The following is a 13880-nucleotide window of genomic DNA, read 5'->3' on the forward strand; positions in this document are numbered from 1 at the left end:
AAGTTGCTGTGGTGACAATTAGTCATTCCAGGTTATTTGTCTCAGAAAATTTAACTAACAAGTGTCAGGCATTTGAATCAAGAGAATATAGGGAGGTCAAAGCTGGAAATTAATTGATTATTAATTTCATAATTTAAAAAGTAGAGGCCAGAAAGCAATTGAGAGCTCCAACTTCGACTCACTTAGAAGTCACTCAAAAGTGCCCACAGGCCATCTGGTAAACCAAGTAAGCTAGATCAAGGTTGACCTCACTGACGCATGCCACCAGCAAGTGTGTTTTAGGTATTCCACAAAGGATGACATATACTTAGTCATTTAAGGAAGCATGTTAATACTGATAATGACAAATATATGGTAATTCTTCCCTCAGCACTTTCCACCTAGTATACTTCTCAAGTGCACTAAATAAAATCAAGTAGTTTGAAAGAATGTATTTATTCTTAATACATTTTTTGTTAAGGATATTACATGGGTTAAACTCCATGTTTTGTAATATAACAAAGTTTACCTTGTACCATATGTGTCTTCTGTCCCCACAAAGTTATTGCAGTAAGTTACTCTCTCTTGATTGAATGCCCCAGTATGAGTTAAGACAAATCCCGTTGAAGCCACACCACAGTCTAATACACTCATCTGATGAACCTTTATTATCCCCATTTACCACTGAAAAAAGCACGTCATAAACAGGCTAAACAGCTTTCCAAAAATGTTATATTGGCAAAACCCAGCATAAAATCCATTTATCTTTACTTCTAAACCATGAGTATTGACTCCAATGCTAATGTACATTCTAACACCAGAACTAAACATTTTTTATTTTGCCCTTGGGCAGAAGTCATGGTTCCTGAAGTCTTTCTGATTGACCAAGAAAATCACTCTGGGATCACGAAGCCTACATTTCTTCAGGATACCAACTAACCAACCAAGAATAAAATGTCTCTCCACAATATCCTTTGAATGAACTTGGCCACATCTCAGACTGGTAATAATGAAGCAGAATTGTTTGACAAGCAAAGAACATGATTACAGGAAGGAGAAAACAACCGAGGAACACATTAGTGACAACTAAAGATTTTTCTTTTCATTTTATGATAATGGGAAACACTATCTAGATCCCTGCTGAGCAGAGTAAGTCTGGGAAGAGCAAAAGGGAGGATTATGAGGTTGCCTAAGACTAATGAAAATAGACGTCGTTGCTTCAGGCCAAGTTCTCTCCTGTTAGATCTCTATAAAGAGCCACCTACACACCATGAGGTGAGATGTCTTTCAATAACAAGGCCCCAGGCTGGCCCAGCCCTTGTTTTTTTTTCAGCCTGTGTTTTAGGACCAAGAGGGGTTGTGAGATCCCTCCAGGGGCCCCTGTGGTGTGTCAAGTCCCACAGTCCCCCAGGGCTTGCCTTCTCCCTCTGCTCTGATGCTCTCTCCTAGCCAGCCTGAGCTCCTCACACATCTGCCGGAAATGATCACTTCTTGAGGAATTCGTTTCCCTCAGGAAGATCTGAGTCTCCTCTATTTCTTCTTAGTCTTCTGACTTACTGAATCCTTAAGAAAACACAATTATTTCCTGTCCCAGAAACATTCAGCCACAAGCAATTTGTTTTCTCCTCACTTTGTTTTGGCCCCGTTGTTTAATTTTTATGTATATATTGAATGCCATGACTGTGCTCAGTCCTTTATGATCATTACACAATCTGATTTTATGTTTATAACTAGGTTATAACTAGTTATAGTTATAACTAGGTTTCATTATCCGCATTTAACAGATGAGAAATCTGAGGCCCCAAATAAGCAATACGTTTTACCTAAAGTCACAGAGCTCAGATATAGCACATTGACCCAAGATCTCAGATTCCAAGTGCTATACTGTTGTTACTCTCTGCATTCTATTACTTCCATCATAGATGGCAGGCACGGACTTTTCTTTTTATTCATAATATTTATCACTGACATTATGTTACTTTTCCACTTATGGCCAGGTGATCTTGACACCACAAATACCTATTTATGCTTCATCTGTAAAAATGGGAATCATGGGACTTCCCTGGTGGCACAGTGGTTAAGAATATGCCTGTCATTTCAGGGGACATGGGTTCGATCCCTGGTCTGGGAAGATCCTACATGCCGCAGAGCAACTAAGCCCATGCACCACAACTACTGAGCCTGCATGCCACAACTACTGAAGCCCACACGCCTAGAGCCCACGCTCTGCAACAAGAGAAGCCACGGCAATGAGAAGCCTGTGCACCACAACAAAGGGTAGCCCCCGCTCGCCGCAACTAGAGAAAGCCCGCGCGCAGCAATGAAGACCCAATGCAGCCAAAAATAAATAAATTAATTAATTAAAAAAAATTTGGTTTAAAAAAAATGAGAATTATTATACCACCTACCTTAGAAGAGAGTTGTGAGAATTAAGGGAGTTAATATATGTAAAAGAATCAGAACAGGGAATTTCCTGGCAGTCCAATGGTTAGGACTCTGCGTTTTCACTGCCAAGGGCCCAGGTTCAGTCCCTGGTCAGGGAACTAAGATCCTGTAAGTCGTGTGGCACAGACAAAAAAAAAAAAGAATCAGAACAATATGTGGCCAACTGTAAGCATCAGATAAGGGTTGATTATCATTATTAATAGTAGAGGAACAGTAGTGGTAGTAATGACAAGAGGAATAATAGTTGTAGTGGTTCATTTATAGGTTTAGGGATTTATTATCTGTCTCCTTCACTACAACATAAGCTCCTTAAGGGCAGAAATTTCGTCTAGTTTACTATGTATTCTCTTTGTCAAGAATAGTACGGAGCACAAAGGAAACGCTTAATAATTATTTGTTAAAGGCATGAATACATAAATGACTTCAAGCCTTCATATTCCTTTTTCTGTGACTTTCAGGATATGAGCAGTGAAAATTCACAGTGAGTGAATATAGTCTCCATTGTCAAAGCTGTACCTACCGCATATGCCCAGAGACAAAGTGGGAACCACCTGTGTTCTTTGCCCTTCCTTATGCTGGTGGGCTTCTGTCCTGGGATCTTCTTCCCAGGGACCCTGAGCACAGCCGAGTCATTCTTCATTCCCTTCATGCTGTCCTTTACTCTACATCCCATAAAAATGAACCTGTCCTTACTTTTATTGCCTAAAGCCTCCTCCTTGGTAGGTGAGACCTAATTACTCTTGTCAACTAACGTGCTGTTCAAACTTTTCTAACGTCCCTTGCAATTCTAAAAACTCTGATCTCGTGTGACTGTGTGTTTGTTTCAGTTTGCTGTATGTGTGATGACATTAGTTTATCAAAAAATGTGCTAATAGTTACCCCCTATCTGGTAATAAAGAGGGTAAAGAAGAAGGTAAAGCCTTCATCCAAAGGAGGAGCTTTAGTGGTAGAACTCGGGCATCAAGGCTAACTTCTTGGGGGGAAAAATGGTGCTGATGGAGCCTTGAAAAGTCCCTGGTAAACATCTCTTGTTTTTGCTTCCCAGAAATAGGGCTGGAGCTCTCTGGTTAATCCAATCAGCTTTTTCTCCTGACTGCATTAGAGACACAGGCTTCATTCCCAACTGGGTAAGTTTGGAATTTAACTTCTTTCTCTCCTCTGGAAAGTAGCAGAGATTCCTGAGAGAAACCATGAGTGAGGATAGAAAAGAAGAAAGAACAAAGAACAGAAGGAGAGGGCAAGAAATCAGTGCAGGGAGCAGCGGCAGAAGAGAAGGGGCAGATCAGGCCAAAGGGAAATGAGAGAACAAAAGAGAGAGCTGCAAAGTAAGAGGAAAAAAGGGAGGAAATGCAACGGAAAAGCTGAGCGCAGGAGAATGAGCATAGCAAGAAGGTGGTGAAACGCAGAGGATCCCACCAGACTGCCCAGCAGGGACGGGTGGGCAAAGAGAAAGAGACAGGAGGCAAATGCATAAAGATGCGAGGAGCCACCGTCAGTGACCTACTTAAGGAAGGCTTGGTGGTCTAAATAAAATGCACGTTGTTCGTTTATAATTCGGATGGTTTAAGCTATTTATGATACATCTGGGTGTTCCATTTAATCTTATTAAGTTACAGTTATAATTTTATTCATTACACGAAACCAATTATTTTCCATGTATCGTGTATTGAGGGTCCCTTATCAAGGGGTAGAAGTGAGATCACTTCACTTAAAATCTATTATTATTCAGACGTGGATTAACCTTACATTGTTGGAATCTTCCTGGTGGTGTCCGGCTGTGCTAAGCACTGTTTGTGATGAAATAAGTATGGATGTACCATTTTACAGAAAGGGGAGCCATTATTACCCAGGAAATGACCTGGCTTAAATGCTTTGGCCTAATTAGCTGTGAAAAAGGACATAGCCCAGGTCAAGTTTGCAGAAAAGCCAGTTCACATATGTACAGGCTTCTCTCTCCAACCTCACCACCCCAGCCTCGTTCGACTCACCACCATCTCTCTCTGACTTGAAATGTTGTGAGAGTCTCTTAGCCCCTTTCCACCTTTGATCTCTCCAGTTACCCACAATACATCCAAAGTGAACTTTTAAAAATATTGTACCTCAGCCTGTATGTAAATTTTCAATGGTTTCCACTGCACAAGGGATAAACCTAAGCTCCCATAAGGACTTACACAATCTTGCCCCTGTGTATCCCATCTTTATGTTCAACTCCGCTCATCTTCCTTTTTCCCCTCAGATGTGCCACCCTCTTCTTCATCCCAGAGCCTTCGCACATGTTCTGTCCTAAGACTGGAACACTCTTCCCCATTCTCCATCTGGCTAACCAACCCTCATGCTTCCTGTCTCAGCATTAATACTGTTTTCCTCAGAGAAGCTTTGCCTGACCGCCCCAGCCTAGGCCAGGTCATTCTATTACACGTGCTTCTGGAATATTTTGCTTCTTCTATATACCAAGTCACATACTTTAATACTTATTTGTGTACATATTTGTGCTGTCTGTGACCCCCAGTTGGTGGTAAGTCTTATGAAAGTCAAGTCCGGTGTATCTTACCCATCATTCTTTCCCTAGTGTCCGCCAGAGTTCCTATCCCATGACAAGCACTAAATAGACTGGGTGAAGGAACAAATGAGATCTGCATTTCCAACAACCCAGATTTGTTTCCATCCCAAGGTGTCTGCCTCAGGTAGAGCACATACAATGTTTTCAATGCATTCATTTGCTGAGAGGAGAGAGAGGATCCCTTCTGCATCCCCAGGTAGAATTGTTCTGGATAGGCTCCAGATCGCGGCACCACGGTAGGGATGAAAGTAGCAAGCTTGCAAACCTTCTACGTGCAGAGCGGTGCCGGTCATTGTCCCCCCATGAAAACAATGTGATGCTCAGTGTTCACCACCTTTTCAGCCACTGTAAGCAGAAGAGTTGCGGTGCTTTTTAGTTAAGGTGGAATCTGGCTGAAGGGCAGAATGTAGTTGGAAGAAAGAGAAGAATGACTAGTACATTGTATGAAATAAAGGAGACAATATCTTTGGTTCTCTACTAACTTGACACCACTTTCTTTGCAGCAAGTCTCTTATTATCCTCCCCTGATGTGCAACTGCACAGCTTCTTCACACTGGTCACCAGGCCCTCATGCTTTATTCTGAAACAACGACATCCAAAATCTGTGCTTCTAACCTAAGTATCCACCAAAAGATGAATGGATAAAGAAGATGTGTACATGTATACAATGGAATATTACTTGGCCGTAAAGAAAGAATGAAATCATGCCATTTGCAGGAACATGGATGGTCCTAGAGATTATCACACTAAGTGAAGTAAGTCAGAGAAAGACAAATATCATATGATAGCACTTACATGTGGAATCTAAAAAAAAAATGATACAAATGAACTTATTTACAAAACAGAAATAGACCCGCAGACATAGAAAACAAACTTACAGTTATGAAAGGGAGAAGGGGGGAGGGATAAATTAGGAGTTTGGGATTAACAGATACAAACTACGATATATAAAACAGATAACCAACAAGGACCTACTGCATGGCACAGAGAAATCTACTCAATATTTTTTAATAACCTATAGGGAAAAGAATCTGAAAAAGGATACATATATATATATATATATATATATATATATATATATATATGTATAACTGAATCACCTTGCTGTACACCTGAAACAAATACAACATTGTAAATCGACTATACTTCAATTTTTAAAAAAATCTGTGCTTCTCAGTGCGATGACTGGTTTCTAACATCCCAGGATCCTCAAAGACTTTTGACCAAATGTAGCCAGGTGGGTTGGGACAGTCTCCAGCAGGGCCAGATTCAATCTAATGCAGTTTCCAGTTGTGTTCCTATGTCCCCAAATATTCTTTTAAAATTACTGACATCAGCTGACCTATTATGCATGCTTATCCCTTTCTGGTGTTGACGGGGAGTAGGGTAGACAGTGCACTGCTAACTCCAACATAAGTGACCAGATAAAACTGTTAGGATTCGGTGATTCTCTTCTGACAGCCAAACCTGCTTGTAGCTTTCAGAATTCGTGCCCACTGATGGCATTAAACACTGAGAGCCTCTCATCACGAAAGGACACCATGTACACAATTATCTTTCCAATGGTTAGATCAGTCCATGTCAATGTCATGTTTAATATTTAAACCTACTCTACTGTCATTTGTATCTGTTTACTCAGTGACCATCTGCAGAACCAATACGAATAAAAAACGGAGCTTGTGGGGCAAAAAAAATATATTGAAAATCATTGAGGTGGACAGACTAGTGAGTCTACTCAAACACCTGTCTCTCCCCCTCCCACCATCTGTGCAATCACTTCACCTTCCAGCCTCAGGACTCACCCCTGCAATTACCCTGTCAAGAGGAGAGTGCAGCTCAGGTGGATTTAATGTGGGTTTAATATGGTCTGTTGAGTTTAATGTTGATTTCCTTTAAGTAACTGTTTCTCTTCTTGCTGAAAATCTATGTCTGTGTGTCTTTGCTTAATTTGGCTGATGAGTCCATCTAAGGCAAGAGTCAGGTTCTGTGTTTTGTAAAGAGACTAGATCAAATAAGCAGAGGAGAGGCCGTCCAGAGCTGTAAGTGGAAACAGCAGAATGATGCATAATTCACAGGTTATAGTGAAGCTAAAATGGAAGGTTAGTATTTTAATGCATTCTCAAGAATTCTTTCCCTCAAATTCTCCATATGACTATAACAATCGCCTATATATAGCTATAAAGGAGAGGGAAGGAGCTGATATGTAATCCAGATCTACTACCTATCGTTAGGTGTGATGCTATAGAGTGTATATTCATTTTCTCATCTAAAAAAATAATTCTTCAAGGTGGGTATTTTAAGGCAAGGTACCCAAGGGGCTGAGAGTTGAAGTATCTTGGGATACAAGCCTAAATCTATTTGTTTCAAAGGTATGTGCTCTTTCCTCTAAGTGGTCTTATCATTTACCTGGTGATAGTACATCATCTGATTGATTCAACCCTCTAAGGGTCTCACCTCACCATGTGTGATATATGATGCTATATCCCCTGTAGAAGGCAAAACAGTGATTAGAAAAAACTGGAAATTGTAAGAAATTGTCCTTACAGCTACCTAGACATGACATCATTAGACCTCAAAGCAATTGGTTAGCCGTAACTGCTCTCTTTCCATCCATTCAATTTTTTCACCAAAAACATATTACTTTGATTGCCAACTATCTGCCAGGCTCTGGGATAGACATTTGGGATAGAGTGACAAGCAAGATGGAAATGTCCTACAGAGGACAGCATAGCACAGATTGGCCTCTGGACTCTGAAGTGGTCTATGGTTCCATGCAGCCTGCCTCAGAGTATGAGAAACCAAGTACAAAGAGCTACTGCTTCTTTGAAATAATTTATGAAATTTAAAGAAGGCAGCAGGATAGTAATGTTTTCTATTTAGTCAGGCTTAAAATATTTATTTTATCAGATAGACTTCAACCATGATATTTCATAAATATGAGACAAGTCATTAAAGGAAAAGTTTGTGGTTGATTTTCTGAATTCATCAACGTGCTTACCCAGTGGGTACTTTTATAGTTTGCAGAGGTATTGAGGAAAGGCAACACTGGCCTTCAATGACAATGTACAGCATCTCAGTACTGAACCAAGAAATTCCTATTTAAATAGTAAGGTACTTGGAATTATTCAGCAGCATGAACAAGTCAGAAGTCATTCCCAGAGGAAAATTTACCCCCTTCCCTGGTTTCTGAGCCACAAGTAGAGACTGGCATTCCCTTATTCCTCATCTTAGTGAGGTCAATCAAAAACTCCATAAGATACATTGAGTATGTCACATCAATCTCTTTGCTGTTTGGATGAAATGAGCTTTGTGTTATTCTCAAATTAGACACTCATCATGTATAATTTGCCTCTTACATAGAACAGCTGCTGGCTTTTACAATGCTTTCAATCCAATGAGTGCAGCCATTGTTGGTGTTACTGTGAGCATTAGTCAGTTCTGTGATATATGCATCATTTGATTTGATGATAAAATACAGAAAAGCATTGTCTAGAGAAAAGCATGGTATGTTTATCTTCACCTAGAAAAATTAACTTTGAAGTAATTATACTAAAAGGCATTAGGCTATTATACTGGAAAGCTATTTTACTTTTTTAATTAAAAATTATGTTAATATTAAATATTATTCTGTGGCTGTTTATGAAGGAGACAGCACATTTTTCATCAGTATGTTCAAAGAGGCAACTGAATCACCAGAGTGGGTCTCATGGATAAACTGGGAATCAGGAAATCATGAATTTAAAACTTTGCTAACACACTCCCTACTTTTGCCATCTATAAAACTGAGTGGGGAGATCATCGACAAGCATTTACATGAAGCACTTTAAGATGGAAATTGTTACCACATATATACAAAATGTAGTTCTCAGAGTACAGTTCTAAATTGAAACACCATAATGATTTGTATTTGCCACTGATCGGAGATCTCATAGTATAATAGATTCTGTTGGTGTTAGTTTATGTATTTGAGAAGTGGGGAAGCTTGGGAGACATCTAATGTAATCATTACAAGCAGTAGTCTCTCTTTTTTTGAGTGTATGTATTTCTCAACTCTAACTGGAATCATTGTTTTATAAATAAGATAACTGAGGAAAGGGAAACCTACAAAGTCACAGCGAGTTAGAGAAGGATATATTACTACAACTCATCGGTTTATAAATTTTATTCTTAATCCCACCCAGCTAAAATGAGAAGTATAAATTTAATAAATCATATTTTAGATGATAAAGGGCAATAAAAGCTGTGTCATAAGCACAATTATCATTTTTCAAATTATAAAGGTAAAATTTGGCTAAGGGGATATTTTCAAATTTTCACTGCCAATGTGCACCATTCCTATTAAATTGGCTTTCATGGACTAGTCTACATGCTCTTTATGATATTGGAGCTGTGTATTTAGGAGTGATGTACTGTTTTGAGAGTTAGAGATTATCTATCTCTTCTATATGAATATTTGTACATATGTGTGGATATGTACACACACATACATACAAACACATGAAAAGAGTTCATTAAACAGAGTTCTTTTATAAATAGCCTTTGATTGAATTCCACTGCTTGTTCTGAGAATAACTGTTTGATTTAATTCAACTAGTTTTGTCAACTTAACTTGATTATGTAGATTCACTTTAAGATCTTTAATTTATTTACTCTGTTTCGTGAGGCAAAACCTTGTAAAACTGAATAAGAAAACGACCATAAAGGACTCTCTACATTTATTCTCTACATCTATAAAAAACATAATTAATCATTAAAAAAACTAAATCATTTTTTTAAATAGCTAGCAAAAGTTATTCTAGAACCAGAGGTCTTGGTCTTATTATAAGCATCAACTTTATAGAGAACTTCCTTGTGACTTATTCCATTCATAGAAATGTAGGAGCATTCATATAAAAATATATAGAGAAAAATTTCCCATCAAGAATCCTTACTCCAATCTAAGCAACGTAGGAAATTTTAGCTTGCAAGAAATCTCTAAATGCAATTTAATGATTGGTATAATGTAGCCTACACTGAAATACATGGACTTAAGTAAATCTTTAAAAAGGAAGAAAAGGAAATCACATTAACGAATGTATTTAGAAGATCTCAAACATGATTTTTCCATACTTTCAAATGATATATTGAGATGGAAGGAAGGAAGGAAGGAGGGAGGGAGGAAAGAGAGAGAAAGAAAGAAAGGAAGAAAGAAAGAGAAAATGTGTGAAGACTGGGAAAATGTAGTATTTGTATATTATGTTGATAGCAATGTACATGGGTGCTGCCACAGTCTGTTAAAAAATGCTGAGTTGGATGGCTAAAAAACGACTGGGAAGCATCTATTCAAAGTCATTGAAGAATCTGAAGAATTCATTAAAGAGTTCCCATTGAAGAAATTCAGAGAGAAAAAAAAAGGCAGTCTGTCAGACATTATGCAAATGAAGCATAAATAATCTGTGTCAACATGACCGTGTTTCCAACTCTCTCTTCCATTTTGCTATGACATACATCAAGGTTTTGTCACAGGGAACCACAAAGGAAAAAGTCACTAAGTACAGGAAGGATTTTCAGCATTTGTGTCAATCAATCCATTGTAGGAGAGGTTTCAATCAATAAGATATAGATGGGTAATCAGGAAGGCATAACCACCAGGAAAATTGAGAGAGGAGCAGTGAGCCTATTAGGATCATGTTCATGAGTTCTAACTAAGATTTGTGTGGAGAGTTATTGTCTGATTTTCAACCAAGAACTGAAAACTGGTTCATCCACGTATTCGAAAAAATATAACTGAACACCTTCTGCATGCCAGCTATCATTGTATCTGTATGCCAGAAACCACTATAGATGCTAGAGGGGAAAAACCAAAATCATACTTGTGTTTTCTCAAACTGATATGTCTTAGGAAGGTAAATGAAAACGAGAACTACAAACGATGGCAAGTGTTATGAACTGAATGCGTGTCCTTCCCCCAAATTCATGTTAAAACCCTAACGCGCAGTGTGATGGTATTTGGAAGTGGGGCCTTCGGGAGGTGATTAGCATTACATGAGGTCATGAGGGAAGAACCCTCAGGATGGAATGAGTGTCCTTATAAGAAGAGATCAGAGAGCTTGCTCTCTGTCTGCCATGGGAGGATACAGCAAGACAGCAGCCAGGAGGAGGGTCCCCCCAACCAAGAACCCAACCACGCTGGCACCCTGTGCTGGAGAACTTCCAGACTCCAGACCGAGAAATAAAGATCTGTTGTTTAATCCACCCAGTCTATAGCATTTTGTTATAGCAGCCCAAGCAGACTAAGAGAGCCAGAGAGGGTACTTTCAGGGGAGAAAGGGGTCGGGGGCGGGGGGATTTCAGCAGTAAGATACACAGCTTAGAGATGGTCATTAAGGCCTTTATATTTGGAAGGTTTATTTTTACCCCTAACAAAACGAACAAACAAAAAAAGCAGTAATGGATTTACACTAAAGCAGACCAATAAGCTAGAGAGGACTAAACCAGTGTGATTCATGTGTCTCTTAATGATGAAGGGTCTGGTGGAGAGAATCAGGCCTGCACTCTACTTCTGGCTTAGCCACTGTGCAGCTTAACACACGGCTTAAGTTTCCCAACCTTTCTGGGCCTTGGGAACCTCATCTGTATAGCGGGGGACCAAAACCCTTCTAGATTCTCCCTATTATTACTCTGAATCCTGCAGGCACCCCAAATATGTGCTAGTGGTCTGGGATGACGATGTTTCTTTGGTGTTTTTTTTTTTTTTGCGGTGCGCGGGCCTCTCACTGCTGTGGCCTCTCCCGTTGCGGAGCACAGGCTCCGGACGCACAGGCTCAGCAGCGGCCATGGCTCACGGGCCCAGCCACTCCGTGGCATGTGGGATCTTCCCGGACCGGGGCACGAACCCGTGTCCCCTGCATCGGCAGGCGGACTCTCAACCACTGCACCACCAGGGAAGCCCCTGGGATGAGGATGTTTGACTTAGCCCCATCAATGGCTCACCAAAAGTCTATTTCCATTCCTAGAGAAAATAACTCATTACATGTTTCACCATGCCTGAATTATTAAATATGAAAGAGAGAACCCTTAGTTTTTCTTACAGATGTCAGTTAAGGAGAACCCAAAACCCAAAGTTTGCTAGGCTGTGCTTTATAATAGCTTCTAAGTTACTTGCTTTTTTAAAAAAAAAAAATTGTTTTTAAAAACTTGCCTTAGATTATATTCTCAGCTCTAACTATGAGCAGATATATTTTTAATAAAACAGTGTTCTGATATACATTTATGTTTTTCAAACTGGATGTTGAATCTCAAGCCCAAATCAAAAGAGAAAATTTTCCCTTTAGTCCAAGTTTAATACAGGGCAGATTTTCCATGATCCAAGTCTTCAGATATTTGCTTGACTCAGGGAGACCTTTCTCAATTATTTGTCATTCCTGCTCAGATTCCGACAGATGTCTGAGATCAGATTCATTCTGAGTAAAGCCAAGCTTTTTAACTCATCAAACGTGTTCTTCGTGGAAATAGGGTTGCCGTGCAAGGAGGAGTCGATGACACTCTTAAGATAAATGACACATATAATCATATTTACCATAAAAATATAATTATATGATACACATTTTGAGGTATATGATTACAGACACTGGAGTCTGAGCAAGAAACCTGAGATGCATTTTTCCCTGAATGTAAGCATATTTATATGCCTTTCTTTTAAAACCATCCCTTGGGTTTATCCTTTTAAAGCTTTCACCTGGTCCTGCTTATTTGCCTCTGAGATGATGTCCCTGGGGTCTGCAAACACTGGTCCTGTCTTCAGGGGCTGCAATGTCTGTAAGGATTCAGAGTTCAGTATCTTGGGGGGGAATAAATATAGAAGCAGAAGTACTTGTCTGGAACTAAGACCTTCTTTAGGGATAATGAAAACCACCTAATGTATGTTATTAGCGTTTGGGTTTCAAAGCAGAATGCTTTTTAACTGCTTGCTTTCAAGTTTTCTCCCTCCTCATAGTTATAGCACTTTGTTAGAGCTTGGCCTCTTTCCTAAATAGAATTATTTGTATGCCCAGAATTACACCACGGAATCTCATGCTTACAGAAAGACATTTTCAGATCTCTCAGTTAACGGAAGCATCCTTTCTTACCTCCCTTTGCACCCTCGGAATTTTAGAAGAGGGCCCATGAGTGCCTAAACCTAACAAAACCATCAAGAGCTTGCTCTCTCTTCTTAGTGAATTCAAGAGGGTTTTTAAAAGATCATTATTTTTACAATGTTGTGTCAAAAATAATGATCTTTTAAAAACCTTCTTTAATTGTAAAGCAACTATACTCCAATAAAAATTAATTTAAAGAAAGATCATTATTTGTGTGTTTTCTCTTGCTTCTAGGACTTTGAAAATGCAGCTCTCTGCTCCACACCCTTCTTATAAAGTCTGTGTTCTAATAAGGAACGACTCTCGCCCTTGCTGTGACTCTTTTCCTTGACTCCCACTTTCTTTTTTCCCTGTCATGCCTCAGGTTTCTTTCAACGGCAATCTCTTTTATTTCCAACCATATTTTGTAGGTCGCTGGGCTCGTTAAGTCCTGGCCTGCACTGGCTTTTGCCAACCGACACTTGCTCCTGGCTCTTCCTCACTGCCATCCACCCGAACCCCCAGGAACAGTCAGGCTTCTTCTCCACCTCGGGCTGCTGCACAGTCTTCCTTCCCACAACTCCATCCTCAAGTTCACGGTCAGCATGGAACTTTTCAAGTAACTTAAAAAAACTCCTGGGCCTCATCTCTCTCTCTCTCTCTCTCTCTCTCTCTCTCCTCCATAAGGGATGGTCGGAGCAGAACCAGTTCACATCTTTTAGACTTGAGATGGGCAGTAAAAGCCTTTGGATTTGCCTGCTGGAAGATTACCACTTCCTTGCAGTGGAGATCCTGTGCTC

General features: G+C 39.7%; 1 long non-coding RNA gene across 1 annotated transcript in view; it reads right to left on the reverse strand.

Annotated features, from left to right (window-relative positions):
* Positions 1-11910: 11910 nt before the first annotated feature.
* The window catches only part of LOC125964179 (uncharacterized), a 34575-nt gene continuing 32605 nt past the window's right edge, over positions 11911-13880 (reverse strand). The window contains exons 5-6 of the long non-coding RNA XR_007476844.1: positions 12702-12779; positions 11911-12509 (exon numbers count right to left, since the gene is read on the reverse strand). This is a non-coding gene — a long non-coding RNA (uncharacterized LOC125964179). The remainder of the gene's footprint in view (positions 12510-12701; positions 12780-13880) is intronic.

This window comes from Orcinus orca, chromosome 4 (genome assembly GCF_937001465.1).
Source record: "Orcinus orca chromosome 4, mOrcOrc1.1, whole genome shotgun sequence".
NCBI lineage: Eukaryota > Metazoa > Chordata > Mammalia > Artiodactyla > Delphinidae > Orcinus > Orcinus orca.